The sequence below is a fragment of the Arachis ipaensis genome, chromosome B04 (genome assembly GCF_000816755.2).
Source record: "Arachis ipaensis cultivar K30076 chromosome B04, Araip1.1, whole genome shotgun sequence".
Taxonomy (NCBI): domain Eukaryota; kingdom Viridiplantae; phylum Streptophyta; class Magnoliopsida; order Fabales; family Fabaceae; genus Arachis; species Arachis ipaensis.
Genome location: NC_029788.2, coordinates 8115931 through 8122383, shown reverse-complemented (window position 1 = coordinate 8122383; position 6453 = coordinate 8115931).

Below are 6453 nucleotides of genomic sequence, written 5' to 3'. Positions count from 1 at the left end.
ACTAACTAGATAATTATTTATGAAAAAGAATTAAATTGTTAAAGGCTTACAATTAATTAAAAAGGGAGAAAATATTCTAAAAGTAAAGTTTGAACTTCAACTATTGTCATAAAAGCTTGACTTGCTTACCACTCCTGAAAACAATTAATTAATATTTCTTTTTTGAAAGGTATTAATTACTTATTAATAATACATAATCCTAGATTTTCCTCGCATAATCTTTTTTTTAAGCGCATGAATTAAAGTTATGCATGCACTATAAAGAATTGTTGGTACTATTTGTTATAATAATGATTGGCATCTTCATCAAATGGAGGCACTTGGTCGGTTCAAAGATTAGTATGGCCACTGCCATGATTATTATCAACGATATCTGATTAAGAAACTTTAATGAAATTGATGATCATGTTATTGAGATCATCATGCCCATCATCAACACTTGCTCATAACATCATTTGATTGGACTTGGACCCAAGCCAAAATAATAATAAAGAATTTTCCCTCTAGCTCTAAATATGGAGAGATTAGTTGGTTGAGATTTGATTCACTATACTTAAAATTTAATTTTTTGTTGCCCACGGTATTCCTCAACCCGATAGGTCAATGACTAATTCGTCGCGGATCTGAGCTCCATTTAAGGATCTGCCGCTGGCCAATAAGTTGCTGCATGCACAATGTGGGATTCACTTAAAATTTAATTTTGATATACATATAAACTGGTTTTACAGTTGGGCTACACGTCCATGTAATTTTCCATCTAAGTCCATCAAAACTGACCCAATACAAAAAAAATCCAATACCATTAAATGAGCGTGTATTACATGCACCCCAAACCCCCGAAACGTTAACATTCATTCGCGTCTTCATTATGAAACAATATTCCTTCTTCAACCTTGAAACTGCTACTGAGAATTTCGAATCTCTCTCAAAATCTCTCAAACTTCACTCATGTTCTCCGCCGAAACTGGTTTTACTGAAGAATCGCGAGAAGATTTCGAAAGAAAGAAGGAAAAACAAACGAAAACAAGAACAGAGACTGCGAAAGATATGATAAAAACTACTGTTTATTTAAAATCTCGCAATCTCGTGTTTCTCCTAGTTGCATTTTAGGTTTACTGGATTGAGTTGCTTCGTTTAGTAGATCGACTTATTCTGATTCTATTTTTTTTTTGCGTAACTAGGGCATAAGAATGGAAATGTGTTCTTATTTTCTTTCAGTTCAGTGGAGTTGGTCATTTTGATTCACTTGATTGTTAGTGTGTTCAGTTGAGTTCTTTTGCATGCAAAAATGCTTTTCTTGCTGATTGAATGTTTATCACGTTTTATTCAAAACATGATTGGAGTTCTGTTCAGTGGAGTTTGTCATTTTGATTCATTTTATTGTTAAGTGTTCAGTTGAGTCCTTTTGCATGTAAAAATATTTTTCTTGATGATTGAATATTTATCACATTTTATTTAGAACATGAATGGTATTCGGTTCAGTGGAGTTGGTCATTTTGATTCACTTGATTGTTAGTGTGTTCAGTTGAGTTCTTTGGCATGCAGAAATATATTTCTTGCTGATTGAATGTTTATCACGTTTTATTCAAAGCATAAATGGTGTTCGGTTAAGTGGAGTTGGCCATTTTGATTCACTTGATTAAAATATGCATGTTTGTGCTTGTCGGTGTATTGAGTGAAGTATTGACCAATTTTTTTTGTCCTTATAGCAAAAATGAAAAAGATGATGGTGACAAAAAAGTAGGAGTCGCGCTATAACGTAAGCATATGTACACATTAAATATATTTACCCCCTTTTATTCAAATAAACTCTATTTTGTATTATAAATATATCATGACATACTGTTTCGAAATCTTGCAGAAAACTCACGATTGCAGAGGCCAGACAAAGACAATAGCAAGGGTGTTCAAGGCAATGAGTCGAGAAAAGAAATATATTGTTGAAGAAATGAGATTCGGTACGCTGGCACATGTTCCGAAAATGAACGTCTCTCACAGCCTCCTGAGAGAATTGGTTGCTTGCTATGATGAATATTATGGATACTTGGACACTCTCTATGGAAAAATATCCATAACACCTGATAAGGTAGCAGCTGTGCTAGGCATAAATCACGGCGGTAATACACTTTTCACCTTGTGCTTATTTCGGTTCATTGCTTACTTTATTTACGGTTCATTTGTGTACAGAAAATAAAACTGAGCCTATTTGACTGGTTAAAATATTGTAGGGATTGTTTTCCTGAAAAAGTTGAGTACGGCAGACTGAATGAGGCAGAGAAGAAGAAAATTGACGGCTTCAAAAGTGCTACATTGGCATCTTTGACAAAATCTGTCCTTGATATGAGTGTTGAAGGGGAAGAGAATCGGCAGAAATTCCGGAGAACTTTTGTTGTCTTCGTCCAGAAGTGCTTCTTGCTGCCGATGACGGTAAGCACGGCCTCCCCGATCCATAAGCCACCTGTCCTTCGTGTGGAGAATATCCAACAATGGGATTGGGCAACTCATGTGCTGAGCTTCTTGAGGAAGGGGATCGAAGCCAGAAGAAAGGGAAAGAAACAATCCGTTAACGGCTGCGTGTTTATTTTGATGCTGATATATTTCCATGAATCCAAGTTCCCTCGCTTGGATGCACCTAAGGCTCCCGGGCCACTATGTGTGGCCCAATGGACACGGAAGAGGATGTTCGACTGGATTTCTAAGGAAGCAACCGACACAATGGTAAATTAAACAAAAATTCCCCTGAAATTTCCGTTCAGATGCTTCTAAAATACTCTGCTAACTAAATAAGCTTGTGTTTTAGGGACTTCTGCACAGAGCACAAGTAAGGGAGGAAAGACAAAAGGAAAGAAGGTGGAGAATAAAATAATTTTTCTGAAGGGGAAAGAGAAGGGAAAGCAAAAGAAAGAAGAAAAGAAAATTGTTGTTCTGGATTCTTCTTTGGAAGAAGACAATTTTTCTGAATCCGAATCCAAATCTAAATCCGAGAAAACACCGCCGACCAAAAGAACACAACAACAAAGGCTGGCAAAAAAATAAAAAATTGTTCTGATGGATTCAGAAACAACAAGTAAATCTAAAAACCAAAACAGTACGAAGGATTTGGAAAGCACAAGTAAAACAAAAAACCAGTAAGTTTGATGTTCATTTGGTTTAGTTTAGCTTGTATTTGGTTAAAATTGTTCTTAGGCACTTGTTCTTATGTATCGCAGAGGAGAAGAAGAAATTGAAAAACAATGATGTTGAGACGGATTCAGAAACAACAAGAGAAACTGAAAGCAATCCCACGGATTTAGAAAGCAAAAGTGAATCCGAAAACCAATAAGTTTGATCTTCATATTGGTTTCATCTTACTTGTATTTGCTTAAAATTGTTCTTATGCGCTTGTTCTTATGTATTGCAGAGAAGAAGAAATTGAAAAAACCCCTCAAAAAAAAAAAGAAAACAACCACAGAAGGTGGTTAAAAAAGAAAGCAAAGAAAGAAGGTTGTTCTGACAGATTCCGAGAGCACAAGTGAATCTGAAAACCAGTAAGTTTGGGAATTGATTATTTTATGTTCATTTCTATGATTGTATGATGTTCATATGGTTTAGTTTTACTTTTATTTGCTGAAAATTATTTGTGTGTGCTTGTTAAGTAAATTATAGCTATGATATTTTTCTTCGGTATAAATTTCATGTGTTTGAATGTGTTGCGGAGAAAAAGAAATCGAAAAAATACTAACAGGGAAAAGAAAACAACCAAAGAGGGGTGCCAAAAAACAAACCGAACCAAGCAAGCTTGTTCTGATAGATTCAAAGAGCAAAACTGAATCTGAAAGGGAGTAAGTTTCTGAAATCATATTTTCGATTCATTGATATTTTTATTTTAGATTCATTGATACTTATCTTATGAATTTTCAGAAGTGAACGAGTAAAGGTCAGCATTGCCGAAAGAAGAAGGGAGGCGTTGCAGCTATTAAGAGAAAAGAGAGCAAAGAGAAAAAATGATGGAGCTTGAAAAACAAATGCTGCTCCGGATGACTTTGACTCGACGGAGGCGCGAAATGATTTATCTGAGACGTAAGATTTGGTTTCTTATATCGAGTTCTTTTTCTTTGTTTGCTAACTTTTCCTAAAACCTCTTGTAATTCCTCTGGATTTACTGAATAATATTTATTTTTTTTCTTAGACTACCGACTAAAATCTGGGCAGTGAACCTTTACAAACTCAAACGAGCTCCACACCATCTGTAAATGCACCCGCCAATGCCAGGTAAATTTGGTTCTTTTATTGGTTTAAATTCGGTTCATTGGATTCCAAAAAATAAATTTTAGGTGTTTTTAATCCTCTACTTTTAATCCTAGTTGATGATTTTAATTTGGTATCTTTTTTATTAGGAAAAATACCCTGGGAACCCCGGTAAAAGGTTTTAGAAGAAAGACATCTATCGAAAACAGAGTTTCCAAACTCCAAATATGTAAGTTGAAATATTTATGTTGGTTTTTTAGATTTAGATAATAATTTTTGTTTAATTAATCACACAAAATTTGTGTTTAATTGTCAGTAGCACTACACCTGATCCTGAACTCCAAATAATTGCGGTTCGAGAAGAAACTCATTCTCAACCTCTGGATATGTGAGTTTTTCAATGTACAGATTTCAGTTTCTCAGTACCTATTCTAATCATTCAACATTAACTTCTTCCTTGTTTACATTCCTTAGATTTTATATTGTGGTGTCTCTTCCGAGTTCTCTTAAGGAAGATCTAATAAAAGATCCCTTTACCTATTTTCCTTCCGAAAGTCAAACATAAGAAACTTCTGTTAATAAGTAAGTTGTAATTAGAATTCTTTTTATTAGTTTTAATGGTATAGGATAATAATTTGGGGGCCTTATTGAACTCTTTTCTTTTTAATGCAGCAGCCCTCCCGAAGAACAATAGCAACCGTGCTAAGAAGCTGCGGTGGCAGGGCAATTGGAAGAAGAAACACAGCCTGATTTAAGTTTTCTGCCTGTTCAAATCTAGGTAATTTCGATTCATTACATGGTTTACTTGTGGTTCATTTGAATCCAGAAATCAATTACTCTCTTCTGTTTGTTACAGCTACCCTCCGAAACCCGAAAAGCAGGACGACGAGGAATCTTCCTCGATGAAGACGGAGCCAGAACCTCCGTTGAATGTGTAAATTTTAATTAATATCATGTTTATTAGCTTTTGTGTTATATGATATTGCTTTTTCATTGTTCCTTTAAGTTGTAATTAGAATTCTTTTTGTTAGTTTTAATGGTACAAGATAATAATTTCGGATCGTTATTGAACTCTTTTCTGTTTAATGCAGCAGCCCTGCGAAGAACAATAGCAACCATGCCAAGAAGCTGCGGTGGTAGGGCAGTTGGAAGAAGAAGCACAGCCTGATTTGTAAGTTTTCTGCCTGTTCAGATCTGGGTAATTTCGGTTCATTACATTGTTTACTTGTGGTTCATTTGAATCCATAAATCAATTACTCACTTCTGTTTGTTACAGCTGCCCTCCAGAACCCGAAAAGTAGGCCGACGAGGAATCTTCCCCGACAAAGATGGAGCCAGAACCTCCGTTGAATGTGTAAGTTTTAATTAATATAATTTTTATTAGCTTTCATGTTATATGATATTGCTTTTTCATTTTTACTTAAAACTTTACTCTGTCGTCTTGCAGTGCTACTCGTCCTTCTTTATGGGAAGATGATGCACCTTCCTTCAACCTTGGGATAAGTCCCCCAACATCTCAACCATCTCCCCCGACCTCTCAGCTGACGCTGACACAGCTTGAAATCCTGGCAGAGGCGGTGATAGATGCTGGGTTGGTGGTGGCATTGAAATTTGCTGGGAAAACCAGTCCCAAGCCGAGCTTCACAATGGCTGTAGGGTACAAAACCCGAAGAGAGAAAAAGAAATCACAGAGGAGTTGAGAAAAAAATGTTATCATTGGATGACACATGTAAAAGAAACCAAAGATAGTACCAACGAATATGACGCCATATTCGTCTTTAATCATGAAATGCATTTGGAGGGGTTTAGACATCATTTCTTGTCTTTAAATCCCGGAGAAGATGTAGATAACACGGTAAATTCTTTGCTTATTGGGTTAACATTAATGATTACTTCTAAAGACTCTTATACTGTATATCTCATAAATTTTCTTCCTGTAGGTGGTCAATGCACAGTGTATGATTCTCAACGACAGAAAATGTCGCCAGTTTTAGGAAGAAATATACTGTGTGCCGACGGATATTGTGGTAAGCCAAATTTTTTATTCCCTAAGTAATTTACTGGTTCTGATAAATAATTCGGTTCATTTGGATACCCATGGCGAGAATTACATTGATCTAAATACCAACAAGGCCTACCGGATGGATATCGATCAATATGCACACTACTGTCATTTTCTTGACAAAAGAAAACTGGCATCACATCTATTTATAAGTTGTGATTTCT